Here is a 22,187-nt window from a genome sequence, read left to right as displayed (position 1 = left end):
GGCTGTAGCATCAGGGATTGGTTTCCGCTCCATTTTCGACAGATTAAAAACTCAAAACATATACTGTACACAAATACACAAACACTCATATAGTGGGTGTGCACAACTCCTGAAGCCGACACTGAGACACATTTTTAGACGCATGTAAGAGTCAGACAGAGAAAGACATCTGTCACTCTCTGAGTGGTACTTTCCCAATGCGACTGATGAGGTACTCTCTCTCTCACTCTCTCGCTCTCTCACACACGCATGCACGGGCTCAGGTGAGAAGGCTGTGTGTGTTTGAGTGTCAGTGCTTTAACGGGGTGCTGATCTTGTACAAGACAGGAAGCAGTAAACAAATCCCCCAACATGTGGCAGCTTGCTGGAGCGCATCCCTCTCTTTTTCTCTTTCATTCAGAGTGTGTTTGTGTGACTTATGGCGTAATGAAGTATCCCAGCAGAGTGGAAATTGGAACAGCTCGTCAGTATAGCAGTGATGTTGGTACACTTGAAATGGAGTTTGTTTTGGTAAATGAAATTGTGCAATAAACAGTCATCAGAAACACATTTGCTGAATGATTTTACATGTTTACAAAAGTCAGCCTGCTGCACAGTTGAGAAGTGGCTTGGATGTTTTTATCATCTGTGAAATAATATTTAATCCAACTTGACCTCTCTGAAATGAACTGTACAGTAAGTGTTTCATAATGTATGACGGACTGTCCATATCTCTAGATCAGAGAGGGGTAGGGCTTGGAGGTAGTTAAGTCTTACTCGTCTCTTGACTTTGAACTAAATTGTTTGCTGTATTCAACACTGGTGAATATCAGTTGATATATTATTTTGCCAGAATTCTAAAAAATAATGTGTCCCTTGTTTGTGGGATGTGGTTTCTTTGTGATATTGTTGCTTTTTCCACATTGTGATATACTTTATGTCAGTTATGGTATATTTAGATTTTTCGTGTTTAGCAGAGGGTTTGGTACAACATGACAAAGAGCAAAGGTTAATAACTGTTCTAAAGCGTCCTACTGGCTTTTCCTGGCTTTCAGAAGCTGCTGAGATATTGCTGCTTATGCGTCTTTGTGTTGGATTCAGAATAAGCCAACATTAGCTGATACTAGAGACAAACTTTATATCGAAGGTGCCATGTGGAGTTATGCTTCCATTCACGGATTACCACCAAAAGACGCCTAACAAACATGAATCGTGCATATTTTACATCCATGTTCCTTGGCTAGATATCATCATCTTCTCTGCCTTTCCCTGGTATAGTGCTACTAATACTGCATATTGTATTATGGCCACCAACTTCAGGTCAGTGCATGAAACTGGCAACAGATTGTATTTTTTGGATATGCAAATGGAGCAGCGCTCGGAATGGCTTCCAGTTTTTCTCAGTGGTCACTGCGCTTTTTTGCTTTAGCTTTTGTCCCCAAAAAGCATATTCTCAATAAAGCGGAATTGTAAAAGAAGCAGTTGGCAGTACAAATTCAGGTGCAAACAAGTCGATTCAGGTTCTGATAAAGGCCCAATCACGTTTTGACCCATTTGTGAAACTTTTTTTTCTTGATACTGTTCTGATAGTCATGGTATTGACTTGCAGCCCCTTTTGATTATTTCAGCTGTCATTTGTTAAGTAATTGGTATAAAGTTTTACCTGGATTTACCTCATCAAGTGCCTACTGAGGTGCACACTTTGTACATCAAGTCTCCTTGTCTTTCTCTCTGCTTTGTAGTTCTTATCCTTATGTTGTTCTTTCTCTCTCTGTCTTTATTCATCTATATAATGATCTCTATTTATCTTTTTTTCCTTCTCACAGTCTCTTAGCAGACTTTGGACGAGGCTGAGGAGTGTGCTGCCAAGTCCTATGAATTATTAGTCTAATGGGCTTAAGTGGCTTGTCCTAACATTGTCTCCTTCCAACACATAGTCATGCAGAGGCTTAGGAGAATCCATAAAGTGAGAATAAAAAAAAATTAGAATGAATCCTAAATACCAACCCCCCGCTTACTGTTTTTTTTAAGGTCAGGATTAAAATTCATCTAAAAGAAACGTTAACTTTGGCCCCCCTTCCCTTCTTCCCCTTCTCTCCCACCTCCTCCTGTGTCTCCTCTGCTTTGTAGGCGCAAAGTGATCCATTGTTATTAATTTTGAAGTTGTGCCGCATGCTTTCATTCCCTGCAGAGGATTTTAGTAAGTGAGCTGTTACAATATTTGACTTTATAAGGTGGCAAATCTTCTTAAAAATAGAGAATGAAACTGGGACAGACTAACTACAACATATGTTGCAGGATAAGAAGACGCTGGTTGGGATGAACATTTCAAGGAGAAAAGGAAAGGAGAGAGGGCAAGTCAGGTGACTTGTGTGTGAAGTATGACATGGAAGTCTCAATGAGCTTAGCGTGCCTCAGTCTTTGCGATCTAGCACTTTGAGATGACAATTAGCGGTACATTGAATGGGTTTTAGAGAGAATGTCAGAATTCAAAAACGTCCGAGCAACTAGCAAACAACAGTGAAGATCTATCTGACTCAAATACAGTATTTCTACTTGAAAAAAGAGAAGATGACTGGTTGCACTATTAAACACAATGTTGGCAAACAGTTGTGTTGGTGCTCTTTGAAAACAGGAGAAAAAGGTGTTTTTAGCTTTTGATAATCCTTCAAACTCATGGATTTGTTTTTCAATCGGGACTTACTAACTTCTGTGACCTGATTTGGAGTTACCCCTTGATTGCACTGGGCAACGCTTTGTTACCCGGCATGTGCACCACTGTTTTGTTCCACCCTCCACATGACTTCATATCCCACCGGGAGTGTTTCAGAAGTGGGGCATCATGCTGCATGATGTTGTTGACTTGCACAGATTCTGTTTATTTCATAATTTGTTCATGGTTTTTGTGCTTCTTCTGTGATTTAGTAGGCTACATAGTTAAATCGTTTCATCATTTGTCTGTTTTAGCTGCATTTATTGTTAATATTTCCAAATTTGTTTTGCTATAGAGCCCGAGCGGCACCAGGTGTTTTATTCTGAAATTGACCGGGTGCTGACTGACTTCCTGCGTGGCTTGATCTGCTCTGTGCAAATTGTCACTGATTTGGGTGTCACATTATTTCACAGCAATCAAACATGAATGAAAATAATGAGTATTTTGAAATTTTGAGAATTTATTTATTTTTTAATTTGCATGAGCTTCTGGTTTTAAAATGGTCAGTATTTTAATGGTAATCTTTGGTCTCGTCCGGGCTTTTTAAAAGTGCAATGGCTTTCTGTGATTTTGTGCACATATACACACACACTATGGAACCTTATATGCAATCAGTAGGTCAAACAGGTTCAACCCCTTTTAAAAAAAAAAAAAAAAAAGAATTTAAAAATTAGCCCCAAATAGAAAATAAGGAAACAAGAACCGACAAAAAGAAGTACACCCCTTGAGGCCTTCTTAATGAACCAAAGTCCAAGTCGGACAGAGGCAGCCTATTTCCAAACTTTTTTTTCTCCTTTTCCTTTGTGCATCAAACTCTTCAAAAAAACATAACAAGCTTCTTTCATGGATCAAACGAGAGCGGCACTGCTCATTGTGCCAAAGCGGGATAAAAAAAAAAGGAGACCGAGAGTGAGAGAGAGAGAAATACCTTATTATTGTTATCAAAGTAAAGCCAGCTCCTCTCCTGCTGCTCTTATGGGACCTCCCTGACTCTCTCTGCTCATAGACCCAGGGGGAATCTAAACATGACCCGCATAGACCCCCCCCTCTTCCTGGAACACACACACACACACACACACACGTGGGGCTGTCTTGGTGCACGTTGTTTCATTTGTGAAATTAGTCCATTCTCTCTGACCCTGTCTTTTCATCAGGCGCGGTGGTGCATATTTTAGTCCCTTTCCTGCGCTTGTTTTACTAATTGGTGGCTATACTTTGCCCAACACTGATATCCTTTGATCATCTCAGATCATTACGTTTACCTCATTAATTTGCTCAATGTGATTTTTCTCCCCCCAAAAAATGGAAGGGTCCGTGCAAAATTGGATTAATAATAGATCATATGAGCCAAAAGAAAGTGTAATTCCTTTGTGATTTCTCCTCCACTTTTCTTGCTCTTTCTTTTTTTCTTTCTCTGATTATTTTGTCTCATTGTCCTGTGCAGGCAAGTCAGCTTGAAAGGAAAAGGTCAGTGTTGTAGGAAATATGCTACAATGAATCTGCTTCAAGTTCGGGAGCTAGAGTTAGGATGTCAGGATGGGTTCAGCCTAGCTTAGCAGTGGAGACAGTTTCACACCTAAGCTGTCTTCCTAGCATAATGTATCTTATTTGTTCAATGCTGAGATCATATTACATGATATCCTGATAAAGGCCCAATATGGCGGATGTCGGAAGTTGAGAACAAAAAAGAACTTTGTTTGATCCTATTTATATGGAGTGTCTTGTTGGGCAACTGATACAGGAGCTGGATAGCCTCATAACTTTCAGATAAAAACTACCATGACAAAATGTATCTCCCTCATCTCACCTAGTTTGACAACTTCTACAGTCCCCTCCAAAATTATTGGAACAGTGAGGCCAGTTCTTTTACTTTTACTGTACACTGAAAACATTTGGGTTTGACAACAGAAGATGAATATGAGACAAGAGGACAGTATATCGGCTTCAATTTCCAGGTATTTACATGTAGATCTGTTAAAAAAACTTAGAAAATAGCACATTTGTTTGGAACCCACCCATTTTTCAAGTGAGCAAGGAGTCTTATTACATTGATTATTCAAACAATAAATAGTGCTGAATGTCTGCTCTCAGGTTCAGCGTTGGGTTTTGCCTTTGCAGACTGTATTTATAGCTAAAAAGTTGTACGACATAAGGACCAGAGAGCTATCTATGGGAGAAAAGCAAGCAGTTTTGAAGCCGATGGTGAGGTTCTTGATTTAATGGTGAGGTTCTCGATAAGCCCTCCCAGGGTTTCAAACCTCTCCAGCACTGATTAATTGTAGTTTATCATATATTATCTATTGTGTATATATATATTTTTTTCCTTTATGTGATATACTCTTTGTTTGTAATGTTTTATTAAAGTGCAAACAATAAAACAAAAACAATAAAACAAACAAAACAAAACAAGGTGGAAAATCAATCAGAGCCATTGAGTTACCAGTCAGAACAACCATTTGGAATGTCCCAAAGAAGAAGAAAGAAACCATTGGTGTACTCAGCAACCGATGTCCAACTGGTAGACAAAGGAAAACATCAGCAATTGATGACAGAAACATTGTGAGAGCTGTAAAGAAAACCACTAAAACAACTGTTAGTGACATCACCAACAACCTCCAGAAGGCAGGAGTGAAGATTTCACAGTCCACTATCCGCTGGAGACTTCGGGAACAAAAGAAAAGAGGCCACACCAGAAGGATGTCCCGATCAGTTTTTTTTACCCTGATCCCGATCCGAGTCCTTTAATATTTAGTAAATGCTGATACCGAGTCCCGATCCGGTACATAGCCTTAACTTATATTTTCCTGCATTAAGAAAAATAGTACCTGCATCCAAGCTGCTCCTTAAAAGGTTTTTCTATTTTGTTGAAACAAAGTATATACTTTAATATGGCTCTTCCTTATTCTGCATATGCTATTGCAACATTGGCCTACCATCTTCCTTGCGTTAGCAGGTGAATCTATGACGCTGCACTGTGACAGCAGACCCTTGTGTACCACCAGCTGAAGTGTGTGTGAGACGTAGCCCATGCTTGGTACCTCAGTATCATCCATTGCTTTTTTCATATTCCTTACATTGTCACGTAAAATGACGTGGATGTGTTGCTTTTCGCGTTGTCTATTTCACACGCGTTCAGCATCTCCTCGGTAGCCTGTTTTACATGCTTTGCTGTATGAGACCCTAACAAACGAGTGCGCATACCAGCACGTTGTAACTCGAAAGTGGAGTCAATATAATGTAATGCCAAGAAGGTGGGGTGTACAGGGGATTCAAAAACTCCAGGTGGAAAAGCATCACAAATGAAGAATGTAAGAGTTTGGGGATGTCACTGAATGCTTTCAGCTTCAGTTTCATTTATAAAAAATGGGATTACATGAAAAAAGTTGTCGGTGCTGTCAGGTGGAGACATGCACTCCAGCTAAGTGTTGCACAAGTTTGAGAAGGCGGATAAGATTTAACACAACATAATGTATTTCCCACTATGGTGAAGTGTTCCATTAAAGTTTACTATACAGACTTGTCATACATACACATTCCAACTCGTTGACATGAATACACACACACTAGGCAGGTGCAAACACCTGTTTTTGCTTCCAAATAGAACAGGTCTTGTTTGTTCAAACATACATTAAACATAAGAGAGAAACACTGTGATTCATCCAAACTGCGTCAAGTCTACAATCATAGTCCACTTACACTCACCAGCTGCGACTGTAGAGAATGTCAGTATCTCCTGTGTCAGGCTGTTTCCTGTATTTTATCCCCTTTTCAACATCAGTATCTTCTCCAAAGATATCTTCTCTCACAATAGACTGTTGTCTGTGCTTTGTTGTTGACGGCTTCATTGTCAGTCCATCCAACTCAGAATTGTGTCACGCATAAAGATGTGTATCTCCCACTTTCTTTCTCTTTGCTCTTCCTCTTGTTCTCTTCGGAGCAGATTACATCTTGGATTACGCTGTCTGCACACGCTGCTCAGCATTGTGCTTCATCTCTCCCTTGTTGTCACATTGAGCTCTGCACCCTCCTATTATCATATAGATAAGTGAATGTTCTGTTGCGGCGAGACGAGAAAGCGCGGCTCTAATGTAGTGCATTGTGTACGTTGTTAAAATAGGCCCCTGTCGCCTCTGCCATTCACGTTGCCTGCCCCTCTCTCCTGGTTGTAAACACAATCACTGAAGATTGTGAGATTCTTTTGGGCCTTGTGTCTGACAAAAAGATGTGTGTTTTTGTGTTTACTTTTTAACTTGGTTTTGTGAAGTGAGTGTTTACAGGATATGTTTGTCTACATGGGTACGGGTTAAATCTGGAGTGTCTGTGCGTACATTTGGGTATTTGGGTATTATTATATAGGAGAGGGTGAAGGAAATGCATTTGATAATAGTTTGTTGTAGAGAACGTGGAGGATTGTCATTTTCTGTAGAATTCTCACACTCCATAGCTGCATATTGCACAAGTGTGCAAAAGTGTGTGTTTGTGTTGTGTGTGTTCGTATTTAAGAAGAGAAGTTCTTTGACAATGATAGAGTGAGTTTGGGCAAGAAGAAAATCCCCTGCAGCTCCCACAGCTCAAATAGCTTTTAGGTTCTGTGTGTGTGTGTGTGTGTGTGTGTGTGTGTGTGTGTGTGTGTGAGAAACGGGAATGCACTACTTAACTCTCAAATCCTCCTTCCTCCTAGGGTTCCCATTTTCTTACACACACACACACACACACACACACACACACACACACACACACACACACACACACACACTTCCGTAAGTCTAATATTGACCAGAGCACCACTGAGGGACACGGCCCTCACACCATTAATGCACCGGTTAAACTAGATTAATTCTCTTAATTTAGCTAGGGAACCCCAGTACAGTCCAGTCCAGTCCAGTGTAGTTCAGATCCATCCACCCTGTCTGATCTTGCTTGGCTCAGTTGACTTCAGTCACTTTTAGCAGAACAGTGTGAACTCAGCCGGAGGAGCTGCAGGCCGTGATGTGATGACTCAGAGATGGAAGGAGACAATCTGTTTCCTGTTCAGCCCCAGGTGTGTGTGTACATACGACACACATGCAGTGTGTGTGTATTAATGCAAATGCTCCTCGAGGATTTGATGCACTGTGATATTGACAGAAAACAGAACAGAATTTATGATTTATTTATATTTGTTATATTACTGACATTGTTGAATGTACCCACTGTGATTTATGCAGACTGAGTATTGTCTGCTGAATTTACTTTACCTCTGTATTTGTTATCTTCAAACATTTTGGAGGGTTAAAAATGAGATGTTAAAAAGTAGCACACATTGAGTAAAACAAACAATTCCTTCATCACAGCTTGATTTAAAGCATGTAGGGTTTCTGCACAGAACAGCTTGTTAAGAAGTTAAGGAAATGTTGTTAAACACATTTCTGAAAGAAGTTTGTTCCCTCAATTAAAGGTTGAGCCCTACAGTGGGGTCAACAGGGCGTCAGGGAGGTCGAGCTGAGTATAGTTAATGTAGGTGTTGCAGAGTGGCAACTGCAAAAATCAGACCCCTTTTTTTTGATGCGTTTTAGATATGTATCTTTTTTTCAACGAAAGCAATTCAGTGTATAAACTAAAGTTGCCTGCAAAGTACAGGTTATGTACAATGACATAACTTTGTGTGAGGAGATCATAAAAGAATCACAAAAGAAATAATGCATCATAACCATGGTTTTCTTTTAGCACAGCATGCTCCTCTCTTGCATGATGCGTTGTGTTTTTCTGGTGGTTGATAGAAATTGAAATATTCTTCATTGTTCTGCAGAATCTGCACAAAGCACGGAGTTGCACCGCTTTTTCCAATAATTGGGCCAGTTTTGATCGGCCAGTTGTCCAAGGCAATTTTGAATCAGTGGCTTTGCAGGTCAAGTACCTTGTCCAGATCCACAGCTTCCAACCATAATTAGGAAACCTTTACTTAAAACTTTGGCATGTCTCGTACCTGGTAACTAACTTTTCAAAGAATGGACCAACTGTTATAAGAAATGCAGGAAGACACCGTAGTAATATGTCATTAACATACTTTTTTCCCCTCTGTAGCAGTGCACACAATACACAACCGTCTTATAGTCTCACTTCTCACAACAAATCCAATAGACACACACAGGTTACCCACAAAGTACGGCCAGTAACACACAGTTTCAGAGCAACAAAATCACCCACTGTACTTCACTATGAAATCTAACATCAGTAATAACAGTTTAGAATAATATAGGCTGTAATAGGCTTAGCTCTATCCTGGCCACAAAATGGTCAGGATTTATCGGAGCGTTTCAGGATGTGGGGGACATAAAACCCAGTGACTCTAGCATCCAAGCAGATCCAGTGCATACTTTTCCTAAATATTGATTAAAGTGCATTGTATGATATACAAGTTTGCTCGCCCACTTCTGTGAATACTGCTACACCTCTGTTGAGTCAGTCTTGGGTTTTTTTCTTTTCAAGGTGAAGGTTATTGTGAGTATAATAAGGGTGGAGGAGACAAACAAAGATAAAGTAATTGTTGCTAGTTGGATTGAAAGCATGCTAAGATGTTAAGAAGACATATTATTAACATTAAATAATAAAATAGAATAAAATTAACATTAACATAAAATACCAAACTTTAAAGCATGCAGAGTTCAATCCATGTGAACTTTCACTGTCTGCTTATTGATCCTTCCTCTTTTCTTCTCTACTGTGGAAAATATATATATATATAAAAAAAAGATTAAAAGTCAGTTGACTGCCCTCTTCTTTTTGAGACTTATAGTTGATATAACATCATCCTTTGTAGAATGAGAGAATAATGGAACAGTTAGGGCCATTTAACTCCACCATATGTTCAACATAACAGCAGATTTCTTTGAATTTTGATGCTTATGTAAATATGTGTGTGTTTTCCTGTTTGTCTTCTCCACCTGTTCTCTCCTCACATACTTGCAGAGGCTTTTTACTGTATTCTCAGATTGTTAATGGGTATCCCTAATAATGGGTCACAAAATATAATGTGTGTGTGCTTCTGTGTTTACATGTGTGTGTCTGAAGCAATATATGTGCCAGACTGATCACGGCTTTCCTCTGATCCAGCAGCACCACCACCTCACACACAGACGCCCACACGTCCTCCCTCCTCCGTGCGTTCTTCCACTTTCAACATCCTTCCCTTTCTTATGGAAAAGAGCCAATTAGACTTGTGTCTGTTTGTTTTAAACAAAATGGCTTTTAATTAGCGCGATCAAAAAGGCTTCTTTTTGCAGGCCCCAGGATCCACTTTGTAGTTCCCCCTCCAGATCGCACACGGGTTTGATGCCACCTGATAGGACGCCAAGACAATCAGAACACTTTTATAATGAATACACACACACTTTATCACTTTGTCTCCATCTACCGCTTGTTCTCTCTTAAAGTCTTTTGGTCTTTTGTTGTATTGTTATAACAACCATTCCTTTCTGCTGCCCACATCCTCTTAATTCTTCCTGTGTCGCTCCTTTCTTCTCTTTTGTCCTGCCTGTCTCTGATCTGTGTTGTTTTAATGATGTGGCCCAGCATGGCTCACTGCTGGACATGAACATGTCCTCCGTCTTCCTCTTTTGCAACATTCACTTTGCAAGTTGCATGCCAGTATGTTTAACAACACTTGATTTCTATACTAAGATGCAACCCTTATCCCATGCCACTATTATCTACCCTTGATGTTTGGAGTAAGGATGTGTCAACATAGAAAAAAGCGTGCAAACCTCTCTAATAATCTTTTAAGTGCTGCAGCTTTTTTGAAGCAAAGTTCTCCCAATAGTCTGGGATTGCTCTACTTGCAGATACTCCTCAAACTAACAGACTTTGTCTGGGGTTGTTTCTAAATCTTTCCTCTTGCTGCCAGTCTCAAACAACAACATTTCTAGGCACACAAAACTATGCTAACAAAATCTATGAAGCTGCGTTAGTTACATTTAGGATTTATTGCATCTTTACTACAATATCAAAACATGACAAAGAGTGATGCAAGTTCCCCCCTGGCTGTTTTTCTAGCGCTACCATTGACTTAAATTACTATTGGGCGGACTGCCATGAAAGTTGTTAGAGGCATTCATTGTTACCGGATGTTTCCTCCAAGACACTTTGATAATACTTTGACCTTTCATCAGTTTTCTGGTTTATGTCCAAATACCTGTCAAACTCATGAAATCTGCTTAGCATTTACATCTTTGCATTGATACTAGGGCTGACCCAAACACTTCGAATGTCCAAATCGAAAAAGTACATGTGCACTGGCTGCACTGGAAAAGGGGCAAAAGACAGATAAGAGCGAGAAATGGAGCTCCCAGCACCCAGTTGGGTGCAAAAACAGTGCACATATCTCTCTCAAGGTAAGAATTTTGGTACAAATCCACAAATTAGCATGTTTGTAGAGTTTCGGTCTTATTTTGTTGGCTCAGGGTGGGTTTTTTGGTTTCTGATTCTGTCTCTGTCTGTGAACATATGTGTATTTCTAGGCTTTGCACCTGTACCTATATATGCTTTGTTTACTTTGCCAGATGCTCTCACACTGACAAAAACACACTCATCTCAGTGTGTGTGTTTGTCTGTTCCTTTGTCTGTCTGTCAGGTGATGTCCGCCGTATTATCGGTCTGCTGCTGACGGTTGCTGCAGGGAGTAAACATGTGACCCAATCAGCTCACTACTGCTCAGCTCACCATAGCTCCTAATTGACATGTGTGTATGTGTGTATGGCTCTGAGCTGAAATGGGTTCAACTGACAGCTGTCAGGTTGCTTGACTCAATCACGATCTTCTCTGTCTTTCTTTCGTTCATATATTTTGACATGTGTACAGACGCATGCGCACACAGACACACACACACACACACACACACACACACACACACACACACACACACACACAATCCAATTGGCTAGATAGAATTAGATATTTATCATAAATACTAGCTATCTATGAAGATGTCATTAACTTCTCCTTACCTTTTAAGAGTAATCCTATAAAGTAGTGTTTCACTGCCTTTTCTCTTCAGTTTCATTCAAGTGTGGTTGCATGGTAGGAGTAGTGTTGTGTTGCACCTGTAGTTACAACATTTTGTGTTGCTGTTAAATTTGTCTTTCAAACTTGATCTGACAAGGACATAAATGATTTGGTACAAAAATGCTTGATTTAATAAACATCATTATTAGCATCATAATAGTAATCTTTCCGTGTCCTGAAGACCAGCTTCAGTTGTTTTCAAAACTAATTTGACAATAGCCTGTCAAAATGTATGAGGCCTGTTTGGTAGAGTAACACATCATAATTGAAATGTTTCCTATACGTTCACAGTCTATATTAATTTTGTCATCCTGATTATATTTTGTAGTTCACTAAGTTGGTTGATTCTCTCTATCCGTCCAGGAAGATGGATCCTTCCTCTGTTTCTCTTTCTGAAGGTTTAAGGATGCAGGGTGTCATATGCTGAACAGACTGTTAAACCAAAAACCACCAAAAACTGCAGGCGTAAAATACGTCTTAAGTTTCGCAAAACTGTTTATGCTTACTTGAGGGGGTCAGCTAGAAAGGTTTTTTTCTCTGAAAGGAGAAGAAGAACAAAGCTGTTTCTACTGATGGCATCTTACTGGATAAATTCCTGAAGATCTCTGTCCATTTTTTCTCTTGCAGATGGCCAAGGGGGCTGGCCCCTCTTTCTCTTCTTCTTTTTTTTTTTTGGTAGCTGGCAATGAGCTTGTGTTCTTTGTAGTTCCCCACCTCTACTTTTCTGCAAAAAAGTCTTCTTTATACAAATAGTCCACACCTGGTGGAAGTAGTTAAAAATATAAGTCAGATTTATGTAGCCTTATGAATCAACTGTTTGCTGATTGAAATCACGATTAATAAACACGATTATTCATTGATTTCAAAAAAAGTATTTATTGAGCCACCAAAACTCAACTTTAAATATAACTTTTTGAAAAACAACCAGAAATTAATTAGTAACAAGTAAAATAATATTTGTATGTTTGCGTGATGGCAACACATACCGCTTGTCCAAAGTCTTGACCAGTGTCTTGAAGCCTGGGTTGCTAACTGTACTGATGGGGCACATGTCCTTAGCTAGCATGAATGTCACAGCCCCCGTTATCTCTCGCTGTCGCCAGGAGGTGGTGGGATATGGAGCGGCATTGTAAAGAGTGTCCTCAATGATGGAGGACTGTTGCAGTGGCGGTGGTCGTGGCTGAAGTTGACACTCTTGCACTTTTTTGGGTTTTTGCTCCTTCAATACTTTTTCATAGACCACTTTATGGCTAAACTTTAAATGGTTAAATAAATGCGTGACAAACTTTACAAACAATCTTCTGCTCCACGTCTGATGATTTGAAGCCAAAATGTCTCCAAATGAACGAAGTTGTCCTTCCTTTCTTTTTTTAAACTAAAGGCTCAGGCTGCTTTTCTGCCATGTTGTCAATCGCTCGTTCCACAATTGATCCACACACTCACTGCTGCAGCTGCAAGCGACACAGGTGCGTTCACTGTGCTTTTACAGCGCAGTAATTTGCATACACGCCGTGCGGCGGCACATTAATTGTTTTTCTTCGATTACAGTGTTTTCATGATCGTGAGAAGCCAAAATCGAAATTGCGATCAAAATTCGATTAATCGTCCAGCCCTATTCTAGAGGCTTGAAAAGAACACCAAACACGTTTGACAAAAGGTTCTATCTTTGTCAATCATGTAGCAAACTAGAGTAACTACTAATTTTTTCCAGGCATTTTGATGTAAGTTCTCACCAGTTTTGCCCGATGTATCCTTGTGTGGTGACTCCTGATGCCATCAGTGAGAGGAGGGAGCTGTGTCAGCGCAGTATGAGTAGACACTCACAGTCACCGTTTATGGATGAGTCCCTAGCCAAATGCCTTTGCAGTACCATGGCTTTAATGGCTGCACAAGCCTGATTTATTTTACGAGTTAACCCTGACCCTACTCTGTCTCACAGCATCACCTTCACCACTGCATACACATACACACATATTATAACACACACAAGATTATAACTCATGTATCTGTCAGAGCCTGATAAATGGACAGAAACAAAGCACAATAGGGACCAATAACAAGACAATACAGATGATATGTCGCCTTATTTTTTAGATAGTGTGTGTGTGTGTGTGTGTGTGTGTGTGGAGTTAGCTGTCTCTTTACCTACTACAGTAACAACCTTATTGTTGATATGAGTAGCACTTAACGTAGAGCCCATTTGCCTGTAACCTTCCCTCTCTTTACTTTCCAGCAGCTCTCCATCTCTTCTTCACTTCTGTCACAGTGAGTATTCGCCTTTGTGCAAGAGCGTGTGTCTGTGTGTGTGTGCACGCATGTGTTTTAGCGCACTTAGCATAGAGCCCCCTGGTTTCCATTCATTTCCATATAATTAGATTGTGTGTGAAAGGCTACTTCCAGTGCATTGATTAAGTGTCAGAGGAGAGGAGAGGAGAGGAGACAAGCATCTCTGGGCAGAAGAGTAACATGAGGGGGCACAGCACTGCAACGACCTGGCACACACACGCACACACGGTTACACATAGCCCCTCCTCTCCTGTCGCCGTTATAGAGAGTGATGTCTTGGCTCCTAAAAAAGGCACCGACAAAAGGATATGAAAGTCTGTTTGTAATAATGACCCATATTGTGTACAGTATGACATTGCCCTTGTTTGCTCTCTTTCTCTTTTTGTTTAGTGTGACAGAATAGGAGCAGACAGTCTTAGCCTTGTGTTTTCTCCGACTGTCCCCCGTTGTCTCTGCCTAAATTTATGTTTTGCTGTGGCTGAGTCTGACTCGGGTGTTATACGACCATCCACTAGCCTGCCCTATATAAGGACAAAACTACCGGACTGGGCTGAGCTGAGCTGTGCTGGGCTAATTGATTGCAATCTTCCACAACTGTACCTTGAGCCAAACTGCATTCCAGAGGACTAGTGAGAAAATCCTTCCCACATTACTTGCTTGTACATATTTTTTTTCTTCTTTTTCATTTCTTTCTGTGATGATTTCAGGCTGACAACACTGGTATTGTCACCTTGCATTTTGGTTGCAACTCTTGCACCTTAATGATTTATGGTTATTGCAATAATGCTCTCTTCAAAAATCACTATTGATTATTGTAAATAATGAGCCAAATTTAAAAGATGTATGATTAAAGTCCTTTTTTCATTTGCTTTTAGTGATATTTAGGTGGACAGGAGGTTGAAGACTCCTCTACCGCGGACTTGTACCTTCGGTTTTGAGCAAATGTACTGGTGCAGTACAGGGAAAAGGCCTTGCTAAGACTTACTTCTGTGGTATTATTTCAACAAAAAACAAAGGGAGTCTCATTCTTATATTGCTGAACATACCTGGAAAAACTTTTGTTTCAGTTGCAAGTGCCTGCTACTGCAAACAATTCTTTGTTATTTTGAAATATATGTATTCAGCTTTCAACACAGAACTGGCAGCAAATTGGTCTGAAGGTATTTCTCAAGGAATGGGTCAAAGGGGCAACAAAATCATTAGGACTTTTCCCAAATGGACTAAATATGGATCATTGCATTGGTTCAGCACAAGCTGTGTTTGCATCTGCTGATTTTAATCAATTGCCCCATTCATGCTTCATCATCATTGGCTCTTTCACCGGCTGTTTGTCTACTGGCTGACTTGTTAAGTGGAATCATATCGAGGTTGGTGTACAGTGTGGCTCTTATAACCTAATTAATCTCACTATTACCCAGCTGATACATTGCTTTAAGTCTCTCCATCACCTCAACCTCTACTTTAAATGCAAAGCCTTAAGTGTTGTCCAATGAATGATTATTAAGCATAACATGTTCCTGCTTTTTGTTTGTTAAAGGGGGAAGTAGTTCTCTCAGCAGAATCCTGGTTGCTCCTTAAATTATTTTAGAGCATCCTTAAAGATTGGAGACTGTTTACCGTATAACCATTTGATAGATGATTGTTTTGGGGCATTTAATGCATTTATTTGATTGCTGACCAGGACAGATGCCGCAACTGTAAACCTGCTTGTAACACCAGAACAGGATGAAGGGCGAACACGATTGGACTTGGCATGTCAAGTGGGGCTGCTTAAAGCCCCAGCTGAGTTTAGATAACAATCCCATCCATACACACACAACTGTGCTGTAGCTGCTCTCTGTGCTAAGTGCTAATTAGCAGAACAAAGCATCTGTTGTTCTTTAAACACAAGACAGTTAAATATTTCATCTATCCGCCTGTCTCCACCGATCCTCAGCTCCGCTGGAGGAGCAAGAGGAGGCAAGCTGACAGCACACACACACTACTCACACACACACTACACATTCACAAACATTTGCTGTAAATGTACACATGCATGCATACAAATAAATGTACAACCCAGCAGAAATACACATGCTGGGACACACATACACACACACACACACACACACACACACACACCGCCTGCGCGCTCTCATGTGAGCTGACAGCAGCCTCGGCATAATGTGCTGTATTAAAGTGAACAGGACCTTTACTATAAACACCATTCCCCCTTAGAGAGCTGGAGGTTTGGTCTGACAGAGACAGGGCCAGTGGCTAAGTGCTTATTACCCTGCCTCCCCCGACACTTACAAATATACACTTTGTTCTTCCACTGTCTGAGGTAGGGAAGAGGGGGCGATTAAGAGAAAGAGAGAAAGATCACAACCTGGAGAGGAAAGAAAGGTTAAGTGAGTCGAATGATTTGAGATAAGAAAAAGACATATCAGATGCTCTGTCTGTCTCTTTCCCATCCTCGTCTTTTTACTCTCCGTCTCCCCACCTTTTCCTCCCTCCATCTCTGTCTCTCGTGGCTTGAAGAAGGAGTGTGGGGGCAGAGCGCTCTCGTCTTGTTAAACGGCTGGCAGATGACAAAAAAATTAGAGGCATTTCGCTCTTGACAGGTTGTTGTGTGTGCGCGTTTTTTTTCCTTCCTCCATTTTTTCTGCTTCAAATGTTTTTTGTCAGTTTGTTTTCAGTCAAGCTGTCTCGGCAGCACAATAAGTGCAACCGGTCCGTGCGCGCACGCACACACACACACATGCACACACACACACACACACACACACACACACACACACACACAGTAAGAATCACACGCATGCAAAAACACATGTGCAGGTTTTTTGTGTTCTCATAGGAGACAGATCTGATTTTGTGTTCTCAGATTGGTGGCAATGGGAGGAGGGAGAGGAGCCGTACGCTCACAAAGACGTCTTCCCCTCCGCTAATTATCGAGACAGGCTTTGATTGCCTGTTTGGAAACAGGTTTTCAAACAGCTGTAATGACGATGATTAGGCAGCGCTGCAGATTCTGTGCAGGAGGGGGAGGAGTGCGCAGTGGGTCGGCCCAAACATCTCGCCACCTCGTGTTTACGTGAAGGTGTATGTTTTTCGCAGCCTTGCTCATATGTCATTTTGTAAAATTATTCTTGCATTACAGTGCGGGCCTCGTCCTTGTACCTTTTTTCTGCTTGACTGTTTGTAAGATGCTGCTGTTTGAGCTGACAAAGGTGCCTTCAGGTACTAAACACCACCTTTTGAAACAGTGAATGTTGTGAAATTGTTACTTTTGTGCTTTGTAAAGTAAAGTGTTCCATTGCTGCTTTACTGGTGGCCTTAAACTATTGGATACATTTTAATGTTACTGTGGAAAACAATCAAACAAATAATTAATCTATCAGTCAGACACATGCACACACACATAAATTATCTAACAAATAAACATAGCAATGATTATGGATGCAAGATATAAAAAACAAGTTTAAAAAGAGAAAAGAGTTCCTAACCTGTAGTTTATGCACAACTGAGGCAAAGAAAGGCTCAGATGTGATAAGCAAAGATGGATGATTAAATGTTTCTGGGCTCTAAACTCTATTGCAATAATGTTTTCTCCCTCTGAAAATCTCCACACCAGCAACAACATATTTGACTTTCATATAGAATTTCACCTATACCATTAAATAGCTGACAATATATATTTCCCAGACGGATGGTTTATTGGATGGATGATAGTGACAAAGCTATTCCAGATGCATATGGTGTGTTTACGTGCAAATGAAGACAAAACAATGCTAGAGAATGATTTTTATTTTTTTTTTTTTGGGCATACCAAGAAAAAAACTCACAGGTAGACTTGAAGTATGATAGTCGCGGTTTACATATACTTCAGTTCCAATGATTTCTACAGCTCTTAATTTTCTGTGATTGAATGAGTATGGAACACAAACTAATTTGTCACATAAAACATTCACAAACTTCAAATCTGAATTTATTATAGGTCTTCTGAAATTGTATATTTTTGAGCTAGCATATTTGGTAACATACAGTAACATGAACAATCAATTATAGTGATTATAGAAAGTAGTTTGAATTGAATTTGCTTTGTATCATGGCCTCTTAACCTCTTTCGAGTGATTATGAGTGATAACAGCTGGTAACTTCTGGGCCCATTTTAATAGAGCTTGTTTGATACACCCAAGGAATTCAGGCACAAACACTGCTATGCGAATGTAAAGAGCCCAGCATTGATCTGGAAGAGCACATTATTGATTTGAACAAGTCAGGAACATCGCTTGGAGCCAGTTCAAAGCAGTTACAGGTCTCAAGATCAACTGTAAGTATAAAGTGCATGCCACAGTTGTGCACTGCCACCTTCATGGAGTAAATGCCCACTGTTACCTGCTACTGAGAAAAAATTGGTCAGGATGGTCAAGAGTCAACCAAAACCCCCCAAAAAGCAAGTCTGCAATGAATTACAAGTCCAAACGCACATCAAAAGTGGTAAAGGAATGGCTAAATCAGGCTAGAATTGAGGTTTTGGAATGGCCTTCCCTAGTCCTGACTTAACAAACAAGTGTGTGCCAGGAAACCAACAAATTTAGTTGAACTTCACCGATTCTGTGAAGAGGAGTGGTTAAAAAATCTACCAGAGGCCTGCCAGAAGCTTTTGGATGGCTATCAAACGCACCTAAATGAGGTGAAAATGGCAGAGGGACATTTAACCAAATATTGGAATTACTGTATGTATAATTTTCATTGATGACTACCTCATTCATAGTGTGTGCATCTATACTAGTAGTGACACAGCCTTATACTGTCATGACACAGCATGACTCAAATAAACATTAAAGTAGGTTAGTTCTTCTGTCTTGGAAATCTTCCGTAAAAGTTTAACATAACTTACATCGTTTGCTCTTTTATGCTCAGCTTAGTCAGACTTTGTTTACATTTAGGCCGTGCATCACCAGCAGCTGCTATCTTCATAGTCTGCTTGTACTGAGTGGCGTTTTTTTGCTTAAAGTGGTGAAACAAATGTGCGTTCCCACCTTTGGCTGTCACTGTTTTCTTGCATAGTTTGCACATTATTGTGCTTCATTGGAGGCCAGACCTCTTGTCGTCAAATCAATTCCACACTATTGAAAAAGCTCCCTTTTCAGGTATACGATCCTTGTTGGAGGCTGAGACACTACTATGGCTTCAAGCCATGCTCTTGCTTGTTTTCATTTAATTGTGGGCTGTGCATTAACACGTCATCACGTCAATATGTTACCATGCAGCTATATGCAACATTACTGTTGTTCTCCTAAAAATGTATACTGGTCCTATGATATGATATGGCACAGCTCTACTTGGTATAGGATGTCGCTGATGGCTTTCGCAAAGGCTTGCATTGTAGGCCGCAGATTTTTTTCAGCTCAGGTGGATGTTTGCAGGAAGGGCCACACAGAAAGCAAACTGAGCTGATGCTTTTCTCTCAGGTGGTGGAGTAGTTTAAGGCTAAAGATGTTTCTGCTCTTGAGTACGGCCACAGGAAAAAGACTGAACTGGAATGAGGGCGCACGAGCATCTGTGATGATTCTACTCCGTCATAATTTCATTAAAAGTATTAAATCATATAATCAGTTTGTCTTGGATGTAAAACAAATCAAAGGTTTATTATGGACAACATTCACCTGGAGGAACCCAAGCTGTCTGAACCTCATTAGAGATGGGAAGCATTTAAAACGAGCACCGAACAACCACACAGTGGCAGCCAACTTCTCATTAGAGGTAGAGAGGGAGGGAGAGAGAGAGAGAGAGAGATAAACAAAGAGAAATGGAGAGAGAGCCATAGTGAGAAGGAGAGTTAGATCCTTGATTTGATTACTTCTGCTGCAGACAGACAATGCAGATCAAGTGATGAGAAGTCTTATTTGTGTGTGTGTGTGTGTGTGTGTGTGTGTGTGTGTGTGTGTGTGTGTGTGTGTGTGTATTAAAGTCTAAGACAGAGGCCATATATGTTAAGTGGGCTCCAGAGAGAGAGAGTGTGTGTGTGTGTGTGTGACACTGAGCATCAGTGTCTTGCTGGAATGGCCTTGTAGTTAAGGTTCAGCACTCTTCTCATCGATGAGGACAGATCGATGTATGGAGGTTTAACTTCATACAACACCCACGTAGACAATCTGCTAGTGTGAATATAAATAGACAAGCTTCAAGCCAAATCAGGTTTTAACTGAATTTCAGTTTTAGCAAAATTGTCAGAAGAAAATGTAAATGTTAGAAGGAGCAGAAGAAGAGAGCACAGCCATGTAGAAAATGAGATGGTAAAACAATAGATTTCTTTATTTGAAGAATGTTGGTGTCTTCTCATTGCTCTACAGATCTGATGTTTCATCTGAGGCTATTGGCAGGGTCTCCAGTGGAGCAAAAGCTTCAGTGAATGTCTAACTTACATGTGTCCTTGATGTTCTTTATGATTTATTAGCTAGGCCTGTTTCTGTTGGATGATTATTTGAATAGCAGACAGTTAATAAACTATTTTGATAGCAAATTGATGTCACTTTTCAAGCAAGAATAGCTAATATTTCTTTGATTCAGCTTCTCTTTTGTGAGGATTTGCTAATTTCCTTTGCCTTATTTTGTAGTAAATGAAACCTCTGCGTTTAAGCGAGTCAGTCGAACCAAACAAACCAGTTCAAGATGTCACCTTTCTCTTTCGTTGTGTAGAATGCAAAACGTAAGGTAGAAAACAAGTATGCAGTTCTAACTTCCAAAAGAAGGAATTGGTAGAGATGACAGGTGTGCAGTGTAGACTTCCCTCCATAAGCTGATGTTGTGCCAACAGTGTTTTTTCCTAAGAGCTTTGTCGCTGCCAGTTGATTTAAAGCCTGGAACTGAAAGTGGCTGTTCAAGACAGCTAATTGAAAAACCCTCAAAGTGAATATATAACATGTGGGGAGATAATTTGTTTAATCTGATGATGAAGTATTTGCATAACTAGAGAAGAGAGATGTTTATTTAGTAGAAAGAAATCTGTGAATTATCAGTAAAAATATCAGTATGAATCTATGCATGCTCTGTTCGCTCAAACACCATTTTGAATGGTAATGTCTTCTTGTGCTTAATGTTGCAGTAAACAGTCTCTTGATGTGTCATGCCATAAATATAATGCAAGAATTGTTCTGATCCTATTTTAGAATTACTCTGCTGTTTCTGTGCATTGATTCCCAGTGATCACCTGTCAGTCAAACTATTTTGGCTCGATTTCCTGATTACGTTTCTGTTGCTCTTTGCACTCTGTGCAGCTCTTTCATCTGTTTTTGTCCATGCTAACTACCCAGCCCTTGTTCCTCTAACTCGAAGTAAATCGCTGTTGCTTCTACCAGAGATGTAAATCACATCACTTCCTGCGCAACAGAAGACTTTCCCGTCTGACACTACATGTTTAGATCGACAAATGTAATCTCTTTCATGAACTGGATATGTCAGTCAGCGATAAATGGAAGCAAAAATGACATTAGTATTATCACTTCAAGGAAGAGGCCAGAGGGCACAGCTGCTGTTGTGGCCTACGGGAATGTATCAGTGTCCCCCCACACACACACACAGCAAACATACACGCAACTAAAGTAGAGCAGGTTACAGGTAGCAGACAACACATGTGTGACTCCCACAGATAAAAGATTCATGGATGAAGTGTTCACACACACATACAGTTTTCTTTTGACGACTAACATGTGTTACACCTGGGATAAGCTAGATGTTTGTGAGATCAAATGTTGTCCACCATCCCCCCCATCCTCCTTCCTATTATTTCTAATGTGGAGAATAATCCTCTTGTGGAGTTAATCTCTTCTGAATAGCATTTGTTACAACGCTGAGGGAGAATTAAGGCTGTTGGTCCACATCTGGATGGGATGAACTGTTCATGCCAGTGTACGCTCTATTTGTGTATACGTGTGAAGGAGTAGTCAGTATTAAAGTAGTCTGTTTTCTTTGGAAATGACTGTCGTGGTAAACTGCAGGCATCTGTTTATGTTTAAATCAATTTAATGCGTTTAATTTGATCTTGGCTGATCTGTCAGTTTATCTGAGTTTGTCCCTGGGCTTTGATTCTCAGCCTGAGCCTGATTGGGCACAACAGGTCCAGTTATCTCATGCTTTTATTTCTCTTAATTACCTTTAGCTTTAATCGGATCTGCTTCGACTT

General features: G+C 40.3%; 1 long non-coding RNA gene across 2 annotated transcripts in view; it reads left to right on the top strand.

Annotated features, from left to right (window-relative positions):
- The window catches only part of LOC115595662 (uncharacterized), a 40,595-nt gene that overhangs the window by 4,764 nt on the left and 13,644 nt on the right, over window positions 1-22,187 (top strand). The window contains exon 3 of one of the 2 annotated variants that reach the window (XR_003986745.1): window positions 11,301-11,398. The exons of the other annotated variant lie outside the window; for it this stretch is intronic. This is a non-coding gene — a long non-coding RNA (uncharacterized LOC115595662). Of the gene's footprint in view, window positions 1-11,300; window positions 11,399-22,187 lie in introns of those variants that run through there. 2 annotated transcript variants of the gene reach the window in all.

The sequence above is a fragment of the Sparus aurata genome, chromosome 14, assembly GCF_900880675.1.
Source record: "Sparus aurata chromosome 14, fSpaAur1.1, whole genome shotgun sequence".
NCBI lineage: Eukaryota > Metazoa > Chordata > Actinopteri > Spariformes > Sparidae > Sparus > Sparus aurata.
Note: the sequence above shows the minus strand (reverse complement) of the source record. Positions and strands in the feature narration are given on the sequence as shown.